The sequence below is a fragment of the Ictidomys tridecemlineatus genome, chromosome 3 (assembly GCF_052094955.1).
Source record: "Ictidomys tridecemlineatus isolate mIctTri1 chromosome 3, mIctTri1.hap1, whole genome shotgun sequence".
NCBI lineage: Eukaryota > Metazoa > Chordata > Mammalia > Rodentia > Sciuridae > Ictidomys > Ictidomys tridecemlineatus.
In genome coordinates, this window is record NC_135479.1 from 10,624,717 (window position 1) to 10,650,156 (window position 25,440).

Here is a 25,440-nt window from a genome sequence, read left to right on the forward strand (position 1 = left end):
CAAAAACAAAAAACAAAAAAAGAAGTCAGAAAATAGGCTTTATATGATGTCAGAAGCTAGCAACCAGCCTTCTCAGAATGAGAGAGAGAGAGAGAGAGAGGATTCTGTGTATTTCTGCCCTCTTCTTGGTACAATCTGCAAAGAGGAAGCCTCGCCAACCTGATTGGGCACATGCCACACTTCATTACATCAGCCCGTGTCACACCCATGCCTATTTTCTCCGAAAATAGTACAGTCCCGACACACACGTATATTTGCAAAATTCATCTTAAACCAAAGCTGGGTCATGATAATCCTGGCTTGGAGCAAGATGGCACTTGGGGGAGGTGGTGAATCTTGCCGGTCGTTAGAACATATTTAGCACACCGCAGAAATGCTCACTAGCTTTGACCATATGGAAAATGATGGGGTACACAAGAGGTCTTGCCCAGCACCCACTCGGAGAGGGTGAGCACAAAGGGCCTCTCTGATGAGCCTCATTACATAAAGCAGAAGATTGAGCTCCAGTGCCAACCCCAACAGCACGAGAAGCCCACACGGTCAGCAGAAGGTGGCATCCTGAGGATATGCTGATGCCCAAACATTTGTCAGCTTGACGGAAGGTTGGAGAGCATGATTCTGAGGCTTTATGATTATTGACACAGCTCCACAAAAGGATCGCAGCACTTCCGGTGCCAAATTTATTTTAAAAATCTGTTTCCCAATATGAATGGGATTTCTAGCCAAGTAACTGGCAACCTGGAGGCCTTGGCTGCCCTCTCCTTACCACTTGCATCTGGGCTTCAGTTCCAAGTGTAGTTGGCAATAAAATTGGCAGAGAAGTGTCATTAGATGTTATTCGGTTGCAGCGATCATATGCAAAGCGCTAATGGAGCAGGGCAGAGGGACAGAAGTTCAGAGAGAAAACAAGCTCTACAGCAGCCATTTTTAAAGTGGACAGGGACTCTTCCAATCCCCCAAAACCACCAGATCCCATACACCCCTGGACTGAAGGAGTATCCCAAATGTCCTTGGAATTACTTAAAGTTTAGAGGTGAAAAACTGAAAAGCACATAGGAACACTTGATTTCAAGGAGGCAGAATGAGCCTCTTGGGAGCTTACCTGACCCCCATACTGTTTCCCTGGAGGGCCCTGCCCTTCTTGTCCATGAGAATACAGCCAGCCAAACTCAGCTCACTCATCATGTGGCCCAAAGAACTTCCCAGACCTTCCCCCACTCTCTTTAAATTAGATCTCTGTGGCCATCTTCCATTTATTTTTCTCTTATTCTTTCTCATAATCTATAGTAATTTTATCTTTAATTATTTTTGCATTTATTTATTATCTGTATTCTTCACTAGAATATAAACTCTAGAATATAAGAATATAACAATGATATTGCCCTGTTCCAGCAAATATCATAAATATCTGTTGACTGAATATTTGTTGCCCTTTTCTTGTCTGTTTTGAACAACTGGATTAAGCCCATCCAAAAAAAAAAAAAAAGAAAGAAAGAATAAGAAAAAAACTAACTGAAGTGGAAATAACACAAATGTAACCATAAATAAGACGACCTTTCAAATCCCAGCTATACCACCTATTAACAATGTGACCTTAAGGAACATTCTTCATGGTGAAGAATGCACCTATGCACTATAGATGATGCTATAGATGATGTACAATATCACTAGGCTACTAAAAGACTCAGTTGGCACAAAGTAGGTGAAGAACTCTAGCAGTACCTAGCATATAAGTGCTTAATAAATACTTCTTTTCCCTACCTTCCACATTTGTGTTTGTATGTTTAAAATATGAGCTCAGAAAAATGTTCCCTGTATGGGCCCCATCTTTCTTCAAATGCCCTATGTTGTTCTACTGTATTATTTATGCCAAATTTTTTAAAAATTTTTCAAACATGTCATCAATCTTGAATCATACATTTATTGTTACCACTAAATAGGGGAACAATTCCAGCTCTACAGACTCAGAACTTCTGGGAATAAGTCTCAGGATCCATATTTTTTTTTTTTGAAAGCTCCACACATGACTAAGAGTCCAACCAGGGTCCAACCAGGGTCTAGAGCATGTCCTGGTAAAATTTTTACTTTCCCACCATTTCTCACTTTCCAATGATCAGATCACTTTCCCCCAGGCCCCTGATACTTCCTCTACAACCAAGCAATTCCTTCTGGCTAATAAGAATTAAATTTCAAATTCAGTTGCACTTGAACTATTTCTATCTTTGAGTTGAAACTGTCAATAATTTACCACAGTAGACATTACTGGGGACAAAATCCATCAAGATGCAAATTCCGCTTTCAAAGAGTCAAGCGTATTTGAAAATCTAATTTTTCTAATCACAGTGCATATATGTGGTGGGTGAGAGAAGCACTGTGTCCTTAAAGCAGATGAAAGGAAACCAGACAAGGAAAAACAAAAAACAAAACGATCTCACAGTGGATGTGGTGTTTCAGGTGGTCCTTTGAGAACTGGTAGGATTTCAGGGTTCATGAGAGCTCATTATACTGTATGTGTCTTCTTTGTGCAAATTTAAATGTTTCCAAAATCAAAAGCTCAAGAAATGGTTAGGATTTTGTCAATCAGGGCTCAGAAGGGCAACAGTGGGATTCCATGTAAAATGAAGATGCTCTACCGATACTGGTAAGGCACTGGGGTGTATTCAAAGAATTCTGAGCTGTCTACTTTGGACAAAGTAAATGGTGACAGAAGCCTGGGCAAATAGGTTGAAGTCAGAGACTACAGCACTGTCACTAAGAAGTTTCTAATTTCAGACTGAAGAGGGAAAACGATCCATGTTTTTCAGAAGAATGGCATGCCACAATGATGGTTCAGAAAAAAAATTTTTGCATGAAGATTAGTTCATCTAATATCTGCAGATGTTCTGAGACAGTGGTCCATGCACACATAAACCCACATACACACACGCATTGCTGTTTTCCGCCTCCAAGTCTTTGTTTATCTTATCCCTGGAATGTCCTTATTACCTGTCTACTCGGATCAACTTCAACCCAGCTCAACCACGTTCTCTCCAGGAAGCCTTCCATGAAAGCCCTAGTCTAATAAATGTCCCTCCTCGATGCAGCCGCAGTGCTCCGGATGTTCTCTTTAATGTCTCTCTTCCTGCACTGACTAATTGAACCCATTCATTCATCCATCTCTTCCACTCAAAATGCATGTTCTTCAAAGCCAGAAGCACTGTCTGCCCCATCTCACCCACATGCAGAGTAAGCACCCGCGCCAAGAAATAAGAGCAGAGACCACAGTGATCTGGCTAAAAAATAAGCTGCTTAACCTCTGCACAGGCAACATCTACAAGCTCTGGTAACTTACTGACTAGGAGGGACAGAGGGACAGAAGTGAAACAGTCATATAAAGTAGTAATGAGGAAGAACTAGCAGTAGAAATCGCCATGATCCTCATCTGGTTTTTCCACACTGAGATGAAATTCACTGAAGGAGGAAAGTCAGACCAACGGAGGTGGGTGGTGGAGACAGGATAGGTAATGACTGTCAGTAGAGATGCATTAAGGAGAAGATCCTGGAGGCTCACGTGGCAGATTCCAAGTAGGCCAATGAAGCTTAAAAGCGAGATGAGGGGAAACATATAGATCTGGGAGTGACAGAGAGAAGAGAGGTGAACTGACAGGGAAGCGGAATGAAAGAAGAGAAGGTGGCCAAGGGGAAGGACATTTAAAGAGCGGGACATGAAGTGAAGGACACAAAGAATCGCTGGTCCTGTCAAAGGAGAATGAGAATGTGCACTCAGGGTTTTCCTGAAGCTTCCCAAGGTTAAAGCTCTGTCTTCAGACCTGGTAGAGACGAAGTGTGTTTTGTGATGTTAGCCATTCTGTGCTGACTTTGGACTTTTGGAAGAACCTAAAGGAGAATCTCTGCCGCCGATGCCTTCTAGTGGGGTCTAGACCCACTGGGCAGTGGCGCACGGGGAAGCTCCAGTCTGTCTACCCTCCTTCCTTGTTTCCACACTGCTCCATTCATGCGTCTTTATCAAAAGGAAATATGGACAGAAGACTGTTAGAAACATCAGCTTAAAATGAAAAAAAAAAAAAACTAGGAAACAAGTTGCAAACCCATTCAGGGGGGCAGTTGGTCTTTTCGAAATGCTCACCAAGTGCTGACGATGTTTAAAAGGAGCTCTCATATTTCAGACACAAATATGGAAATGTTTACACAGGAAATAATATGATTCTCGGATTGACTTCAGAATAACATGGAGGGCAGTAAGGAATGGAAAGGTGGAGATAGAGAGGAAATAAGATTAGTAGGACTTGAAACAAGATCAGTAATGAATGTGTGGTGGTTTACCATATTGCTTTTGAATATATTTGATATTGGACAAAATATTAAGACTTAAAGTTGCCATAGAATAGCAGAAAATATTCGATTGTGAGAAAGATAAATTTATTTCTTGGAAGAAGCAGGTTTTTTATTCCCCCTCTGGTCCAAGACCACTTTTTGTGTGTATGCTAGGGTTGGAACCCAGGGCATCGTGCCTACAAGACGAGCGATCTACCACTAAGTCACTATCTCCAGCACCACAAAGACCACAATTTTAATAGCACTGTGATTACCCGCCCCCCTTCTAAGCAAGAAAAACTACAGAAGAGTAACTTTTGATTCAGACAGAGAGTACAATGAAATACAAGAAAATCCATCTATGAGCCTTCTTAGATGCTACCTATGAGTACAGGCTCTATTCTGCCTCTTTCCCAGGTCATTAGATGTCCCCCAAAGCCCCATGTGTTGAAGGCTTTGTCCCCAGCAGAAGGCACACATTGGGAGGTGGTGAGAGCTTTAGGAGGCTGGACTTAGTGGAAGGAAGTTAGGTCACTAGGGATGGGCCATTGACAGGAGTGTCTCTCTCTCTCCTCCTCTCTCTCTCTCTCTCTCTCTCTCTCTCTCTCTCTCTCTCTCTCTCTCTCTCTCTCTCTCTCTCTCTCCCCCCCCTCCTTTCTGGCCACTGTGAGCTGAGCAGCACTTTTGCCATGTACTTTCCACCGATGTTCTGCCTAGCCACAGTCCCAAAAGCAATGCAGCCAACTGAACATGGACCAAAACCTCTGGAATAATAAGCAAAATTCAATCTTGGCTCCTTGTAATCTGCTTATTTTGTCACAGTGACAGAAGGCTGACTGGTACATAGCTCCAACTAAGTGATGAAGTACATCACTTTCCCAGATGTTGAATCATTTTACCTGTAAATTCTTTACCAAATATCTCTAAAGAAATTGACTACTGTATTATCATTATTATTATTACTATTATTATTGACAAGGTCATGCTATGTTGCCCAGGCTGGCCTTGAACTGTCGATCCTCCTGTCTCAGCCTCCCAACTAGCTCGAATTACAGGTGTGCACCACCACACCTGGCTTAAGAGAGTGACATTTGAAGAACATAACGATAACACCATTATCATGCCTAAACAAATAATTTCTTAAATAGCTGCTGTGTTCACGATCTTAATCTCATTTTTTAAAAAAATTCTCAGATATTTTTTAATTACTGTGTGTTTGAATCAGGATCAAAATGAAGTTTGAGCTTTATAACTGGTTGGTAAATTTCTAAGTGCATTTTTAATCTATGTATTCTTCCATTTCTCTTTGCTTCTCCCAAAACCCAAACTCATGCAATTGTTTTGCTGAAAAAATACAGGTCATCTGCTTTCCTGTCGGATTCTGCTGACCATTGCTTTGTCAATGCACATATTCCTCTGTTGGTCAGAACTTGATCCAATTCAAGGGTGATGTTTTCGTTTGGCAGGATGACTTCACAGGTGGTCTCATTTACTTAAAACGCATGTCAAATTGCCAAATTTTATGCAATCTAGCCAGCTATCTTAAACTCCTAATTTAAAAGGAAGAGATCAATAATCCCTTAGGAACACTTCCATAATTTAAAAAGGTTTTAATCATCAATTTGATAGATCAACGGGGCTACCTTATTGTTTAATCACATTCTTTAAATATTTGATGAAGCTGCGTAGTTTTGTCTACTGACATCTGTGTTCCTCTTTCTGTGAACTATGTGCTCAGGTCATTTTTCCACTTTTATTTCAGGTTGCTGTTATTATTACTTGACTCGTAAGAGGGAACACTGTAGTCAGGATTGTAAAACACACACACATACACACACACGCACACACACACACACACACACACACACATACACTTAGGTTTTATTTTTACTTTTTTTTCTTTTTGGTTTTTTAAAGGTTTAAATGTTTTCATTCTTTTGTGTCACCTGCACTTGGGGAAGGCATGAACAGTCATCTCCCCCGTCCAATGAGCTTCTGCCCCAGAACCACCTGTTAATCCTGTGAATCTGCGCTGAAGCAAAGAAGGAGGACTCACTGTCCTGGCTCCAGGTTATTCTAACTCAGTGCCAAAGGGGAGGAAAAATCATAAGGAAGAAAGGCAGCCCTGTCCCCAGGCCCGTGGCACGTTCTGGAATGCCTCCTGTTCCCTGCCAATAAGAAACAAGAGGGTAAAGAAGCCATCGCCAAAGAAACATCCAAAAATATGGCAGCGTTCTTTGCCCTGTAACTGGAACTCCCCCACCTGGAAAACCTCAGTCTAATCCTGTGCCCCGTGGCTGTCTCTACAATGTCTGGTCACCTTTCTCCACAGAGAAGCTGGACACTGTTGAGAGTCACGTTTCTCAGAGCACAGCCTGGCAAAAGACCATCATGTAGGCTTCGCCTTTTGTGCCACGGCATATTTTCCTGGCTTAGGGCAACTCTCACTGGAGACACGTTTAGTTAGAGGCTTATGATGGTCAATTAAAAAGCAAAAACTAAGAAATAGTTCCAAGGAAACCACAAAATTTAAATATGAGATTTTTTCTGGAAAGAGAAAGCTAACAACTTATTTGCAAAGTAGCTGGGCTTACGCCAGGGTACTGATATTCCACACCATGTCAGACCCTCACGTAACTCTTGACGGGAAAGTTCCACAGGTCCTACAGAAAGACGGAAGCCTTCAGTGTCTACTCCTGAATAAACCAGCATCACTATAACTGACAAATATATCTCCAGGCAATGCCACCACTGAGGGTGTCAAAAGAAGTGGAGTTCTCTAGTGTTATGTAATAAATCTAGAGTTGTTTCAAGCAATCATCTTGGTTCATCTCCAAGACTGAGCACAAGAAAAAATATACATAAATTCCCAATCGCAGCATAACAAAATTCTACCTACCTACATGATCCCAGGACTGTGAGTAAAAAAGTGTAGATTTATCTATGCTACCTAGTGCCTCTTGAAAACAAAAAACAAAACAAAAACAAATATTCCCATCTATTATACCTCTGTGTTAGAAATAGTGCACAACGTGTGTAGTTTCACATCTCTGCCCACATCTTCATATGTACTATTACCTGCACAATATTCCCAATTTTTTTATGCTATTCAAAAATGCTAACAGATAATGTATAATGATCCCTGGATATACTAATTTTATAAGATTTTCTATGTGTTGCTGATTTTTCTTGGAATTATTTCAAATGAATGTTACTAATGGAAACTCTCACAAGCCTTCATTATTGGGGAGCACGGGAACTAGGCATATGACCCAGTGGGGGAGCACTGGCCTAGCATGCATGAGACCCTGAGTTCAATCCCCAGCACAACAAAAAAAAAAAAAATTATTGAGGAGCAGAATAAAGGATGGAGTGAAGTACCCTTTCATGAATATATGGCCAGATGACTTAAAAGTCTCCAACAAAGAAAAATGGTAAACTGAAAAACAACTCAACATGACCTTGTGAAAAAGAGAGGTAGCAGGTGAGAACTTGGGAAGTTATTTATTTAAACCTAATCCTTAAAGTGGGGATACCAATACTTGCCCTGGTGGGATTAAAGGAACCAAGTGATATTGCAGTAACACTCGATAAATCCCTGTTGGAAGTTACCAAATCAGCCATACTACTGTTTGGGTCAGGTACTTGTTTACTAACGAGTGGCTGCTCATGAGAAAAAAAACAAATAGTCATCAGAATTGATTACTTATTATACATTAGATATGGTCTTCATCATTTCATGTGAATTATTTAATTCCACGAGAACAATATCTCTGGGATGTTACTTCCACTGTTTCGAGAACCTTGTCCCGATGCATAGAGCTCACACAGATATGAGCTGTCAGTTTCCCCATACAGTACAATTGCACCTCGTCCTTCAACTGAAGTCACTCTTCATCAGGAGTCTCTTTCCATGAGCTGGTGGAAGGATTATTGCTGAACTGAGTCAGGGCTATATATAAATCCTGGGATCCAGAGGAAAACGTTGGATTACGTCCACTGTACACAAGCTTTCTACTCAGATGACCAGCCCTCTCCAGATAACACGTGCCCATGATGAGGCTGTTTACCAGGAGCCGTGGGGACATGACCTGGTTCTAAGGAGGGGTTCTAGACTCAATCAAAAGGCTATAGCCTGCCATGACCTTTGCTCAAGGTCATTTAACCTTTCTGAACTTTAATTCCCCTGTTGCTAAAATGGAAAACATTCAATCACCAGTTAATTTTGTCACGAACCAATGCTCTGGGGTTTGAGAGGAGCACTCGAGCTGCCCATATGGATGGAGAGCTCTGTCGTGAGCTTATAAACTAACACTCGTCCCTGAGGGGATTCTGATGAAATTGAAAAGCCCATTACCTACCTGACGTAAGTGACTGATTCCAGCAGCAAAAACTGAGCAACCTGAAAAGTTGTGACTGTGGTCCCTGTGAGCAAGCAGGATGCTGTGTCTGGGGGATGCTCATTTTGTGTGTGGTGCTGGTGCCTTTCAATATCAAAGAAGACGGCCCTTTATCCGCTAATGGACTCACAGATCCCCTTATCCTAAGGATCATCTCACTGGGTGATTCTCCCTTCCTGTTAGAGGACTAGACTGAACTCTTAGGGTCACCAGGATTCTGAAATCTGGCTTTATGAAAGGAACCTTCACATCCATAATAAAAAGAATACACAAAACCAAATAATATCTGAAGGACTCTTTGGGGGTATTTTCTAGGTAGGAAAAACATCCATCTCTTCATATCAAGAATAATATCTTTCACTCCAAGAAATTGCCCCATTCCCCAATGTCTAAAAAAAAAAAAATTTTAAATAAGCCAAGTAGCCAATAACACTCTCACGGAACACAGCTCTACGTCCAGAATGGGTCTGCCCACGGTTGCTGGATTCCTAGCACAGTATCTGCGAAAACATTTCTCCTTCACATGCTCAATGCTTCCAGGCGTGATGCATTCTAGGTTTACGTTCAGCACCAGGCTCTTAACTTGGAAACCTCAGCCTCTCCATCCACAGTTGACATAAATCAAAATAAGGAAATCCAGACTTTTCAAAAAAAGTGAACCGTGAGAAAGAACAGGACATAGGATATACAGAAATAAAGAATGATCGAAGGAAAGTTTTGAAGCTTGAGTGTTTTGTATACTTGTTACTACTTTATAAAAAATGATGGGAAATCTGAGTAATAGTCCAGCCAAGGAAAGAAGTCAGCGAGGCAGGGGGTCAAAAGCGGCCAGAAAGGTGCATAAAAATGATGGAGTAGTGTCCCAGTGGACACCGTGGGACCAGGAGAAGCACCATGGGACCTCTGAGAGGTAAAAAGGGCAAAAAGGGTGACAACCAAGAGAAAATCCCATGCGAAGGGAGGTGGAGAGAAGCACGGGGTATTGATGTATAACAGGGTGTTCTGCCAAGATTTCCCATGGGGTCCAAGAAAACACGGAGCCAAGAAACATGAGAAACGGCCAGAATAAGTCAGCAGAGGAGCTCCTGTCATTTCAAATGAATTTTTATCCAGTCCTTTTACAGTATACAAGCTTCTGAGGAAGTAGTCAATGTTATATGAAAAACATAAGGGAATATTCACGCAGGCAAACCAGGCTGGGCAGGGCTGGGCAGTGCTGGGCAGTGGGTGTGGCCTGGAACTTCCTTATTTCTTCTAGGAGCTCCTTCATTCTAAAGCTGATCAGCAAAACACCTGGAAACCAATGACTCGGGAAAGGCTCCCAGCTCAAGAACCGTGCACACATCCCTGAGGTCACATGTGAATGTGGGATGTACCTCACTCTTCTAGAAATTTTAGAAAGTTTGCTAAAGACTTTGAACGCTTATCTGACAGTTGTAAACCCCAAGATCTAAAATAGGATCCATGACACTGTCTTTGCACGCTAATTTTTATTAGGATAGCTTTATTGAGATGCAATTCATTTATTCACCTCTTTCCCATACATCTTACCTATTTAAATTATACGATTCGATGATTTTTAAAATATATGCAGTTACGCAACCATCAGAGTAAATTTTAGGACATTTTTCATCACCCAGGAAAGAGACACCATACCTATTAGCAGTCACTTCCCATCTCCCTCCAACTCCACCTCCCTCCAGCCCTAGATAACCTCTAGTCAACTTTCTGTCTCTCTAGATTTGTGTATTCTGAACCTTTCATACAACAGATCACGCATTTACAAAACGGGCTCCCGCCACTTAGCATAATGTTTTCAAGGTTCACTCTGTCACACCAGCACTGATATGTGACATTTTATTTACCCTTTCATCAGTTGACGGATGTATGTATTGTTTCTACTCTTTGGCTAGCATGCCACACACCACTGTGTACACTCAGGTAAGTTTCTGCGTGGACATGTTTTCAACTCTCTTAGGTATCTATCTAAGAGTGAAATTGCCAAGTCCAATAGTAACTTATGTTTAACCATCCATAAAAGTGTCGAGCTGCCTTTGAAAGCAGCTCTACCATTTTTATACTCCCACCAGCAGTGCAGAGGGTTCCAATCTCTCTACTAAATTTAAAAAGTGAACGAGAACTGCCGTAAAAGCAAGAAAATAGTAGTAAATACAGAAACAATTTATAAAGAATGGGAAAGAAGGGGTACAGACTGGGATCAAAAGTCCTGACACAGCCAGAACCTGGGGTCTTTTTCTGAGTCTGATGCTAACTAGAAGCTTACAGACTTTAGTTTCTTACCTTTCTTGTGCTTAGTTTCTTTGCTTGAAAATCGAGGGATCCAACAGTTAATTTCACCATGTAGCTAATTCAAGTCAACATTTTCTGAGACCAGCCTTATACTCCTAAGCACTTCATGTGCATTTGGATTTTAAAAAACACCCTAAAAAATGAACTATTTCCTAAAAAGTTAAAAGTAGGATTTTACCATATGATCCAACAATTCCACCTCTGAGGATATATTCAAAACAATTGAAAACAGGAGGATATAAGTCAAATTGTTTCCCCACAAAATTCATATGTTGAAGTCCTCACCCCAGGTAGATCAGAATAGCACTTTATTTGTAGGTATGTCTTTAAAGAAATAGTCAAGTTCAAATATGGCCATGAGGATGGGTCCTAATCCAATATGACTGGTGGCCTCATCAGAAGAGGAAAGTATGCCCTACATACAGAGAGAGACATGTGAAGACTCAGGAGAAGACAGTCATCTCCAAGCCAAGCACAGAGGGCTTATAAAAATTTAACCTTCACAACACCTTGATTTCAGAGCTCTATCCTGCAGAATTGTGAGAACATAAATTTCTGTCATTTGAGGCACACCTTGTACTGGACACTCTGTTATGGTGGCCCTCACAAACTAACACACGGAGATATCTGTCCACGTATGTTCACAACAGCATTATTTGCAATGGCCCAAAGGTAGGAGCAAATCAAGCAACTACCCATAGACCCATGGATAAACAAACCATTGTTTATACACTAGGTGGAAAATTATTCAGCCTTAAAAAGGAAGGAGATTCGGACACATGCTACAATGGGCACAGACCTTGGGGACAGTACGACAAATGAAACAAGCTCATCACAGAAAGAAAACCAGTGTCTGATTCCACTTCAACAAGGCACCTAGATGGGGCTGGGGATATAGCTCAGTTAGTAGCGTGCTTTCTTCCCATGCATGAAGCCCTGGTTCAATCCCAACACCAAAAAATAAATAAAAGTAAAAAAAAAAAAATCAAGGCTCCTAGAGTAGTTACATTCATAGAGATAGAAAGTAGGATGGTATCTGCGAATGCTGGTGGAAGGAGGAAAGGGCAATTGCTTAATGGGTACAGAATATCAGTTTTATAAGATGTAAGGAGCCCTGGAGATGGGAGCCTAATAATGGGGATGTGCTTAGCAATGCCAAACTGTATTCCTAATAATGGTTAAGATGGTGAATTCTAGGTTATGTGTATTTTACTACACGCACTAAATAAATAAATAATCAAATAAAAATGTCTAAGGGAAAAAAAATGAATTCTTATTTTCAGGATCAGAAACTATGGTTTAAAGGTTAGCAATTTTTTTTTCCTCCAAATTCTAATAGTCAGTAATCCCATCTAGGTCAGAATCCAAAGTCCAAGCCAGAAGTACTACTTTTCTGAGCTAGCACTAAACTTTTCCATTTTAAATCAGGGAGAAACACTATTTTACATTCTCTTTCGCCTCTAACCTCTGAACTCGGGCTCTTTTCAGAGGACGGTGCTTTTCCAAGGAGCATTCTGTTTGTCCATCTAGTCTGGAGGGCAAGCTTGTTTGGGAAGGTAACTGGGATACCTCCCACCATCGTCTCCCCTGCCAATCTATATTTCTGACTGGTACCATGGCCTTCCAGTTCAGGATCAAAAAAAAAAAAAAATGGGAAGAATGAAATGGAATTTTTCCAAAATACCCAGCAGCTCTAGTGAGAGATGCCAAGAGGGCTTCCTCTTTGTATGCCAAAGACGACATTCTCTGCAGTTAAACCACTTCTCTCCCCACCCCCCCCCCCAAGACGTGTCACTATCCAAAAGCTGTTGGACCAGAAGCTTCGCACTCCAAAAAGCTGAAACTGAGAACAGTCCCAGGGGGGTAAGTCTATGCACAGTCCTGTTCCCTGCGCCTGCCAAGTTGCAAACAGGTTAGGGCTGGTGGGGAGAACGGAATGTCCTGTGAAAAAGAGGAGGGACACAGAAGTAGCCACAAGCAGTACAGGCTGGGGCCTTGGTGTTTCACATGCTGGGAATGAAAGTGAAACCACATGAAGGAGGTGAGAGGGTAGAGAGGCAAAACTCTAGGAAATGATGCTAAGTTCTCTGGAATGCTTAGTTCTCGAGAATATAAGCCACTGAATTGCTGAATGGTTAAAACAACATAATTGCTTTCTTAAATTTTATAAACATAAGGAAACATTCAACCTGGGTGTATCAGATTAATTTTCCAAATCCTCCTGTATTGCAGAAGTGTAATGAACCTGCTAACTGTGCAGCTGGAGAAATATTGGAGAAAGTCAAAGTCGGGCTTAGCTCCCCAAATATTCTCATAGTCAGTCAAAATCTTACCATGCATAAGGCTCCAAGAAATTGTTCAGATTCTCTGGTGCTACCGAAATGCTGTTATATTTAACACTGCCTGGAATCAGTAGGCCATTCACTAGGGCTAAGACATTTTTTGAATAAAATAAATAGCTATGGCTATTGTAGTAGCCTCTCTCACTGCAGAATGCATCCTGTTCCAGATATTCTGGCAGAGGCTGGAATCACTGGTCACCCCACGCTTCTCTCTGAGTATTTACATGACCACATCATTTTTCAGTGAATTGAATAATTGTGTAAGTGCAGGCTGAAACACAGCTCGATCTGAAATAGGAAGAAAAATGGTCGGGACACATGCATTCAGCCTGGATCTAAGCTCAAGACTCATACAGAGTCTTTACCCTCAGTATTTAAGTGAACTAAGAAGCAAGACATTGACCCTTCCAGGCTGGCGCTGGCACAAGGAGATCAAATGTCCTACCTGAGGGGCCACACAAGCTGACAGTGCCACCAAGAAAAGAAGTGGAAAGGATGGATTTGGTCATTCTGTTTCCCAAATATTTACTCTATTCCTACTCCATCAGACTATGTTCTGAGAATAAAAAAAAAAAATGAATTACAGCTAGCCCCCTACCCCTGACCATGTCACCCGCCCCCAGTATGTCTCTTCTAGAATGATTAAGTTAAATCGTGACATTCCCAAAGACCACAGTGGGGGGAAGAAATAGGGCAGTGGTAACTTCTAGGTGAGCTAATTGAGCTAATTGGACACTGACCAAATTCCTAGTTTTCAAAGAAGTTTGTCTACACCACCTTCCAGAATGCCTTCCAGTTATGATTCAGATTGCTCACATGCATTCAAGAGCCCATCCTGGTGGTATTAGCTGCCACTTCCATCCCTGAGAAATAACTGAAAGCCAATCAAATGCAAATCCTTTTTATTTTCCTGAACACATCTATAGCCAGGCTGTGCCTCCCACTTGGAATACTATTACCTGCTTCCTCTACCTCCCCCCCACACACACACACATATTGTCCTCTTGCTACCAAAAGCTTGTCTTCCTGCATTTTCATCCCATGCCTTCTCCCTATGAACCTGCCCCCTCATGTCTCCTATGTCCTTCTCCTTCCCTCTGCCCCTGACACTTGAAAGCTAACTATGCATTTGCAGATTTGCATGGGAGGTAGTGGGGCAGGGGGATGTCACTAACATACCAGGTCTAAAGCAAGGATGTAACAGCTATCACCTCTCAATTGCACAAAGAGCTGTTATCTTCACTATGCAGCTGAGAAATTGAACTTTAGAACAGGCAGGTAAATATACCACAGTGTTACAACCAGATAAGAGTGGAGCCACGTGGGCCTGGTTCAAGGCCTGCATTTTCCTCACCAGACTACTCAGCCTGCAATGTGCACATGGGACATAATGTGTGTGACATTCCCCATTTCTCTCCACCCACCTTCCACTACAGTCCTCAGTGAAGTTTTCCAACCCAGCACAGGTTTTGATCAGCTTCCAAACAGACACAGATGTAGCCACATCTCCAGCTACACCAGGAATGAGATTTCTTCTGCCTCTGGATTCCTGCACCAAGAGTTTTCTGACACCTGTCAGAAGCCGCTGGGCCTGAGGGCATGCACAACGTGGGAGCTAAAGCAGGTAGGGCCACCTGGGATTGATGAACAGTAATGGGCAGGAGCTGAAGAATGACCAGGTTAGTCTCCTGGGCACAAAGCTCTGAGATACATTTCACGGGGCTCTTAGAAGATCTGATGGGGATAAATATTGATTGTCCCTAGCAGGGATCACCGTGCTGACATTTCCTTCTTCCCTGTTTCATCCCCTTTGTCCCTCCTACTTCTGGAGTTCACGTCGACAAATAAGTCTCTTAGACACAAGTCTCTATCCCAAGCTCTATCTTCAGAGTCTTCATAGGTAGCAGAAATGTGGTCCATAGCAGCAATCCAGACTGTGGTGCAATCTGCCCTGTCACTCATGCCATATGAATCAGCAGATCCAAAGGTGCTTGGTAGAAGCATGACTCACCTGTGGATGTCAGCCAGCTTCCTCTCCTGGGTCACCCAGTGCTGGCACAATCAACTGACAAGTAAAATGGCTGAGGGGGCAGGGAAAGAGACTGTGCCTGCGTCTAGCACAATGGGCTCCCTCTTACCTATAGCCTATTGCCATTGCTGAACATCCCACCAACCAAAAGCAGAGAGAGATGCCAATCCTTACAGCACCTGCGTGGATTCAGCCAGGCCAGCCCCATGGTGGAAGGTTAATCACAACAGATCTCTTCCATCCTGGAACTGACATCCACTCCGAACATGATGTGCTTTCTCTGCATGTGATGGACATGAGAGTTCCTAATCCACCTCAGGGTACCCCACAGGACATTACTTCAGACCAAGGGGAACCAATTTATGTCAAAGGAGGGGCAATAATGACTAGGACTAGGGAATCCATGACAGCTATTCCTTGGCTTATGGTGGGGTTATGGAGGCATAACCCATCATGAGTTGCAAGTGCATTTAATACACCTAATCTACCAAACATTACAGCTTAGCAGCCCAGGAGGCTGTCAAGAATGAGTTGTTCACCCTCATAATTGCATGGCTGACTGGGAGCTGCTGCTCACTGCTGCTGCCCAGCATCATGAGAGAGGATCACAGAGTGTACTGATGGCCTAGGAAAAGGCCAAAATTCAGAATGCAAAGCGCTGTTTTTATATGAATACCACTTTCGCACTCTCATAAAGACAAAAATAATCCTAAATCCAACCCTTGTCAGTTGGGGAGCGTCTGTAGTTTTATCACCCGCCTTATCAATTAAAAGCAGCCAGCTTAACTGAAGAGTGCAGTAGATTAGTGAGGCCTCAGTTGAGGGCTCTAGCTGAAGGACACAACTTGCCATTGCAGGGTCACCCCCGTCATGCCCCAGCCCTGGGATTTCTGCAAGGAGACCTGTTTCCTTTTAGAGAGGCACAGAGTCGAGATCTGCATTCCGAGTGTTCTCATTATTATGAGGGTGCTATTTCTTCCTGGCCCTTTTGCTGGTCAGAGCTAGGCAACAGGTGAATGCATACACACAGAAACATACATACACGTTATACACAGGTTTATAAGTACGTAGATGTCCACATCTGCACATAACATATAGACATCCATGTACATATTTTAGGAATCATGGATTCATACCAATATGCCAAATCCAATGAATACCCGAGGTGTATTTGTCCTTGGTGGTTTATTTTTGCCTTCTCTTATTTGCCCCATCCTATAATAATAATACTCCTGTAATAATCTACCAGAGTTTCGAGACAGCATTGCCCAGAGTGCTGTCTGCTTATCTTTATGAGGGCAATGAAACTCTGCTTCAATGCTCCCTAGGAAGATTATTCCCATTTTATTGGCCAGAATATAGCACCCACCCATGCCTGAACCAATCTCTGAAAGAAAGAACGTGGGTCCCCTAAGACTCATTAGACCAAGCATCCTCACTTGGGGCTGGGGTCAGGGGCTCCCCTCAAGTCCACCCTCACATGGAAGTGGATGGGATATCTGAAGACAAGAGGGTCTCTATGAGGCAGAAGAGGCTGAGGAGTGTGGCCAGTGGGAAGGGCAGAACTACTGACCACACTGGCATAACAATCCACATAGTGCACTAGGTAACGTAAAACCCAAATAACCATAACAAAAATCATCATAAAATGACAAATAGCATCGTCCTTCTGTGTGCACACATGACCATTGATACTCAGTCCTCATCATTTCCTTACTTTGTGACCCAAGAAAAGTTTAGAACCATTTTCGTGTTACATCACATAGTCTTCAATTTATAGAGCACTAGAGGTTCCCAGGAATTTCAATCCTAATCCAGAAAATGCAAGTATCCTCCCAGACTCATTTATTCCTGGTCCTAGGGCAGGAATCAGAGGGCTGCCAGGCCTTTGTCGAAGTACAAATGTTTGTGTCCGTTTCGGGCCTCCTTGTGCTTATTCCTAGAGACTGCCTTTTACAGGCTGGTGGAGCATTAAAAGGGCACAAATCCTTGATGAATTAGACATGCTGCCTTTTAAACTCTCATTCTTCTAAAGAAAAAGGGGATTGAGCAGGAATCCCTGAAGGAATAAAGGAAACAGAAGTGCAAACTGCCATAAAGAAGAAATAAATCTGTGGCTTAAAAGCCAAAGAGCAAATGTCAAGGCAGCTTGTCAATCTCAGTGTGTTCTTGGGATTTCATCCCACTGGCCCTAAATGCAGTGTTCTTGGGCCCTGGACGTTTTACCACCATCTGGAACAGCTGTGGTAATAGAAAGAGATCAAGTTGTCCAAAGCTTTAATCCACACAGGCTCCTTCCACAGTTCTATTATCTATCTGAAAGGCTGAGCACAAAAGCATCCAATGCAGCCATTGTACAGGGTCCCCAGGGGGATGGGCCCTTACAAAGCATGTGTCCCTGGGTGTGGCTCTTAAAGTTTTGCCAGGCAGACAACTGCTGTGCAGCGATGAAATCCCCAATCTACAAGACTTGACTTGGCCATGTCAGTTAAAGGGTGGTCCTTTGAAATAATCATCCAAAATGGGACACATTAGAGAGTCAAAAAGGACACATTTGGAGCTGGGGATATATAGCTCAGTGGTAAAGCACTTGCCTAGCATGCAGGAGGCCTTAGGTTCTATCGTCAGCCCTGCAAAACAACAACAACAACAAAAGGTAAAATAAATTAAGACACTGTTAAGGATTAAATCAAGATAAGAGCCATGAAGCAGGACAGTCCCAGCCAGCCAGATGTACCGGTACCCTACTCAGTCAGCACATACTTTATAATGCTACTTTCTGTTCTGGTTTCTTTCACTCATCCAGCACTTTGCATGTGCCCAGCATTGTGCTAAATATCATAGGGAACACAAAAACATAATTAAAAATAAAATAGCATACCACAACATAACACACCATCACATGTTGGCCCTTGGCCATAGGAACCCACCTCTCTTCACTGGAACAAGACTCTGGGCTGCCTTCAGCAATAGCCATTTGGCTGGCCTTGAAATCAAAATTAACTTGTTTACACTCAGCTAAGGCATTAGGAGCATTTATTTGCATGCTTTGGTTTTTAAATCTTTGATTCAGAATATGTCCAAGTGACTCACTGATCTATTTTGGTCTTGGGAATTAAGTTGCATTCAGAAATTCTTCCTCCAATCACACAGACCAGGGTAGAGGGAGGTCCTTCTAAGAAACCACTGGAGCATCTGTGAGAGGGAGGGGAATCAAGCAGACCTGATCAGGGGTATATGCCTGATCACTTGTCAGTCATCTCCAAATCTTCTCCTGATCAAGATTCATTTATGTACATTAAATATCATTCCCTAGTCCTCTTGGCTAAAGAACATTTCGAATCTAGAACCCTTGATTTTTTACACCCATCAACTGAAAGAGAAAAAAGCTATTTTACTACCCATACTTAAAGAACCAAAAAATCAGACCAGGCATGGTGGCACATGCCTGTAATCCCAGTGGCTCAGGAGGCTGAGCCAGGAGTATCATGAGTTCAAAATCAGCCTCAGCAACAGTGAGACACTAAGTAACTCAGTGAGACCCTGTCTCTTAAGTAAAATACAAAATAGGGCTGGTATTGTGGCTCAGTGGTCGAGTGCCCCTGAGTTCAATCCCCAATATCACCCCCCAAAAAAAGAACCGAAAATTATGTTTGAAAACGAATACTACGGATTTCCTGAGTTCAAAAAGTAGAAAATATTTCCAAAAATTTTTAGAAAATAGGAAAGATATAAGGGATAAAATCAAAATTACCCCAATTCTACCACCCAAACAAAACTTTTGTTAATATTTTGGTGCATCATCAATGTTTATAGCAGCACAATTCACAATAGCCAAGTTAGGGAATCAGCCTGGATGACCAATCAATAGATGAATGGACTAAGAAAATGTGGTATATATACACAATAGAGTTTTACTCAGCCATAAAGAAGAGTGAAATTATGGCATTTGCCAGTAAATGTATGGAAATGGAGAACATCATGCTGAGTGAAATAAGCCAGATTCAGAAAATCATGGGTTGAATGTTTTCTCTAGCAGAAGCTAGAGAAAAATAAGGGAAAGGGGGATGGAGATTGGATATCACAACAATGGAGGGAAGATCAGTGGAGTAGAAGATCAAACAGGAAGGAGGAGGGACAGGAAAGGGGAGAAAATGGGGAACAAATGTAACAAAATCACATTATATGCGTGTATAAATTTACCAAAGTGAATTCCACCGTTATGTGTAAAGTACCAGTCAAAAATAAACAAACAAAAGAGCTAAAGTAAGATCAGAAGAGGAAGAAGGCTAGAGGGAGGATGAAGGGGAAGAAAAGATAAGGGCGGGGGAAATGGGGATTGAAATCAAATTCCTTATATGTATGATTTTGTCAAAATGAACCCAACTATTATGTATAACTATAAGGCTCCAATAAAAAAAAAATTCTGGTGTGTTACCTTGCCGCCAATTTTGCACACAAAACTATAGCTATGTAGATTTATGTAGACTATTCTCCCCAAAATAAAAAATGAAGTATATTCAATTTTTAATACTGCTTTTATTCCTTAGCATTTTATTATAAACATCTTCTGCAGGCATTAACCCTCTTTTTTGTAAACATTTTGTTTCTGTTGCAAAATGTTTCAAAATACTGGTTATTGTAAAGTTATTTATTTACTTGTAATTGTTGAGTTGATAAGTTGCATGCATTAGTAGCATGTGTGAAATATATTTGGCTCTTTAAAAAGAATAAGTTGAAGGATGATAGGCTAAGTCACTCAACTTTACAGAACTTGAAATGAGCCCATTTCAAAAAAATCCAAGGCCAAGAACACAAGGCATGGAACCACCCCATGACCCAGCTATACCACTCCTCCATATTTATCCTAAGGAATTGAAGTTCTCATGCTACAGTGATACTCGCTTACCCACTTTTATAGCAGCACATTCACCATAGCCAAACTGCAGAACCAGCGTAGGTGCCCGCCAATGAATGAACAGATAAAGAAAATGTGATGTATACACAATGGAGTTTTATTCAGCCATTTAAAAAAAAAGAAGAAGAAGAAGAAAATTGTCACTTGCAGAAAAATGGATGGAACTTGAGGGCATTATGTTAAGTAAAATTAGAAATAATTCAAACTCATAAAATTAAGGACCGTATGTTTTCTCTCATGTTTGGAAGCTACAGAGGAAAAGAGGGGAACATACTGAGGGGGAGAATCTCATGAAAATAGAAGGGAGACCAGCAGAACAGAGGAAAAGGACCAAGGGAGTGAGGAAGAGAGGGAAAGGGGCAATTCTGAGGAATGATATTGACCACACTATGTTGTTACAGCACGTGTACGTACCAGTGTGTAACAAAGAGTCCTACAATTACGTATAACCATAATGCTCCAACATAAAAATATGGGGGAAAAAGAAGAAAAACCTAAGTCCTCTGAAACAGATGCAGAGACCAAAATCAGGGCTACATCAGGCTACATTTCTCTTAAGGCTCATCAGAGAACAGACGGACATCTCTCAAGGGAAAGACTTTCTTCAAAGTGCACTTCTGGAGAAACAGGCAATAACGATTTTTAAGTCCTACAGACTCACGGACCTAAACGCTCTACTGCTCTCTGCAGGCTTTGCTGTGTGCCAGACCCTGATGGCACAAAATGACTAAGCCATCATCCATCCCCTGAAGGACTCTCTGTGATCTATGAGTCTGACTGATACAGATTCAACATTGACACTTGGAAGGCTTAAACCGGCTGAGCCTGGGCAAAGGAAAGATCTAGCAAAATCAATGAAGATTATGAAACAGTTCATGTCCACCAAACAGGTTTATTTTCCTCGGCTATTTTGATATTGTTTGATCTATGTTCAATTTCCCTGCTGTGATGCCCTTGTCGGCAGTGAACATTTCCTGAGCTCTTGCTAGGCACACGCACTGTGCTAGGCGAAAGAGCCATTCATTCTCAATGAATACACGATTTAGCAGATTACAGACACATGGCAAATAATTATACCAAAAGCAAAAGAAATATAAACAGAGATCTCCAAGAATCCTTGCGACTGTTGTTTCAAGGCTGATTCCCAGAGAAGTGTGCATTCAGGAGGAGAGGTCGCAATGACAAAGGGTGAAAGGAAAGGGGAAAGTTCAAAGAAGCAAGATATTCCAGCACAGGGTAGAAACAAACACCAAGTCAAAAGCAGAGAAGTGAGTTATGTCCAGAGGCCCAAAGAGAATGTGCAAGACTGTAAAATCCCAGGCAGACAGGACCAGAAAATGCCAACAGAGGTGAGCAGGTAGAGCCACCACTGATTTTGGTGTGGTCACAGCTCTGTTTTATACGGTGCCCCTGCTTCTCACTTCACTGAATGAGAGGCATGAGATGGGACAATGCTCATTGCCCATCTCAGATCACAGAGCATCCATCTGCTGCTTCCCTTCTGCACAAAGGTGAGCATGTCCCTCGTCCAGGGCCAGCCCTCCCCTGGGCTCCAGGGCCATCCACCCTTGCCCTAGGAAGGTGCCAGTGCTTTGGCTACTTTATTCCAGTGCCTCATCCCCTCCCTGATGGATGAAGCTCCATCCTCCCTGGATGAAGGGTTCTGGTGCCTCACCATCCCCCCAGTATCATCATCATCATGCCCCTGTCACCCCATTTATTCTATCAGTCAACAATCAAGCTCTTATGTTTGCCATTTAAAAAAAAAAAGAAAGAAAAATGTTTCTGCTTTCTAACGTTCACTTTCGCAGCTCCGCTGATCATAATATGGATCTCTCTACAATCACAATGCTCTGGTGAAGGCCACCAAACCCCTCTGGGGATATTTTTCTCACTTGATTCATCCTCTGTGGTAGGCAGAATAGTGCCCGTACACTCCCAGAGATATCCCTGCCCTAACCTCCATGACCTATGATACCTTACATGGCACCTGGATCTTGGCAGATGTGCTTAAGATTAATGACCTTGTGGTGGGAGATTTCCTGGTGGGCCTATTCAGATCACTGGGTCCTTAAAAGTGGAAGAAGGATGAAGCATTGGTCAGAAAGACATCAAGTGAGAAGAACTTGACCTGGCCTTGCAGGCTTTGACGACGGAAGGAAGGGGGCAGAGGTCAATGAGTTCAGGTGACCTCTAGAACCTGCCACCGTTCTCAACTGACAGCCAATGAAATAGGGATCTCAATCCTACAAGGAAATGGGGACCATCCTCCCCTAGAACCTGCAAAAGGGAACACAACTCACCAAAAGCATTGCTTTAGCGTAGGGAGACTTGTTTTGAGCTTCTGACCTACGGAAGTGTAAGATAATGAGCAGGTGTTATTTTAACCCTTCTGGTTGTAGGAATTTGATATTGCAGCACAGCAAACTAAAACAACCTCTCTGAAGTTTTTGCCACACTCAGCCATTTTCTCCTTTTTAAAACAGTTCACTCTTCTGGCTTCCAAGACAACTCTTTCTCCTGGTTTTTCCATAGCTTGCTGGCTGCTCCTTCTCCGTCTGCTATGCCCTTTTCCCCTACCCTTCACCACTAAGTATGGTGTCACACAGTCCTCCCTTTTTCTCCAAGATCATTTCACATTGCCATAGTTATTCATTCCAAATTCAGTGTTTGGGCTTCAGATTAATCTAGAACCTATACCACTGCTCTGATCACAAAACTCCTATTTCAGCTTGAACAACTCCTAGGCAATTCCGTACATCCAAAACACAACTAATGGTTTCTTCAAACTAAAATCATCCATCTCAACAGATGATCCCCTCTGTCCACTTGCTCAAAATAGCTGTCCTTAAACTTTTCTTTTCCTTTTATCACCATACCTAATCCACTAGGAGATCCCAGGGAATTTATCTCAAAAATACATCCTCAACCTGCCCACTCTCCTGCATCCCTCCTGCTGACACCTCGGTGCATATCATCGTCATCTCTTACCTGGCCTTCAGTTACATCCTCCTCCCTGATCTCCATACTTTTCTCTTTCACCACCCCCCCCCCCGACCATGCTCCATAAAGCAAGAGTCATAGTAAAAGTGAAAGGGCCAGAGCTCCTGCTGAATCTGGATCATTCTATAAGCTGTTGTCCTTGAGAAGAAGGATTATGGAGAGTGGATCAAGATGGAGGACAAGGCTGGAGGCAGGAAAACCACTTGAGAGATTACGGCAGAGCTCCAAACAAGAGAAGAAAAGGGCTTGGATTTGAACAGTAGCAAGAGAGAAGGGGAGGAGTGAATTCTACTGAAAAGGTCCCTCTGGGAAATGTTCAAGTATCAACTGAAAGAGAGAACACAGGAGAAGCAAATCTGGAAAGGCGGAAGGGACTTGGGTTGAAGTAGGGTAAAGTTGAGACACCATCAGGTAAAGAAATTCGGCCAAAGGAAAAAAAATTACTTATTCCATTCTTGAGCTGCCACGAAAAGGACGCTAGGGGAACCAAGACTTGGGAGCTGTCATTATTAAATAGAGATATATACACATTAATATTTTCATAGCAGAGCACTTCTAGTGTATTCTCCATGACCTGGTCCAAAAGGCCAAGGGAGAATCCATTGTTCAAGAGTCATCTCAGCAGCACAGCCCTCCTCTGGGAGAGCCAATCAACACCCAACGTAAAGAAGCTTGGCATTTCAGAGCTCCCTGCCACCCACTCTTCCTCCCACTTCTCCTCTCCTGATTATCTCAAACTTTCCTGGCTAACGATGGCCCCCTTACTAATAAACATCAGCCCACGAGCTCCACACGGCTGTGAGCCCTCAGAGCAGACCCATCAGATATCTTTCAGTATTAGATACAACACCAGCTCAGGATTACTCTCTGAGAAACATCAAAACACAGACTCTATTTCTTATCTCTTCCTATATACGTTCAGCATATTTGGTAACCTTTCTTCACTTGACCTCATATTCTTTCCCCTATTAGAGACCCCTTTATGCCTGTCTGGCTTGCAGACTTTGGAGAAATAAATAGCTGAGCAATACTTCACTTGAAGTCAAGCACTCACCAGGATAGAATGGATCACCAATGTATGAGTCATTACTGATTTTTATTGTAATCCCTGTAAATATTATGATGCACTTTTCTGCTTTGTTGGTATTATCCCGCCACAGAATCCACGGCAGGATCCACCTTCACAAACAGATGGTGTGTCAGAAGTTCACTTGTTAATCAGTCCGAATATATTTTCAGAGATACACAATATTCCAGTAGCTTTCTGCACCGGCCCACCAAAAGGCCACTGAGTGGCTAACACAAATGAATCACAGATCTTCAAAACTGGGAACAGGACTTAAGTGAGTGGAAGTCATTTAACTGTTTAGAGATGGGGAAGCAGGGGCTGGCCCAGGTCACGTAACTGGTCCTGTGGCTAATGCTTTTCGTTCATCCACCAAATGCAATGTGCTTCTGTGAGAAAACACCACGGAGACTCAAGCTGGGAACGCTAAGATGCTCAGGATCTCCACTTCAGGTTTGACACTGGATGCAAGCTCTTTCCCAGATTTAACCAGCAGAGGGGATGTGGTGCTAATGGCTTCAGAAAGGAATCAGCTGAGAAATCCAGGTGAGGGATGGGAAGGAGGAAGTAGACACTTTCTGGGAAAGCGAGGATCTAATTAAAGTAACAGGGCAGAACATCCTCTTACATTTTTATTTCTTTAGTCCACAAAATGCCTTCACATAAGGGAAGAGAAGCTCAAAGACAGTCTGCAAAAATTTAAAAAAAAAAAAAAAAAAGAGTGGGGCAGGAAGAAAAGAGGCCTAAATATTTCTAAGAGGAGAAAAAGGCTACGAAGAATGAGGAACATAGAACTGTCGCTAGAATAAGTACATGCTCTCTCCAGGCCCGCCTCTTGTCACCTCTACAATTAACAAAATCAGAAATGAGGAAGTATCAGGAGATGGACTTTCCTCTTTCAATCTGTTGCTAAGCATGTTGCTTAACAAATGTTTGCTAAATGAATATGCATACATGTAGACTCTTAAAGCAAAAGGAAGGAATGCTTACCTGTGCTGAGGTTTAAAGGTCAAATTAAGTAGCTTTTGATGGACAATGCAAGACAACAGGGAGAATTT

At 42.4% G+C, this 25,440-nt stretch overlaps 1 protein-coding gene across 2 annotated transcripts in view; it reads right to left on the reverse strand.

The window, feature by feature from the left end:
- Window positions 1–25,440, reverse strand: part of Map2k6 (mitogen-activated protein kinase kinase 6) — a 110,991-nt gene that overhangs the window by 44,200 nt on the left and 41,351 nt on the right. The window lies entirely within an intron of this gene.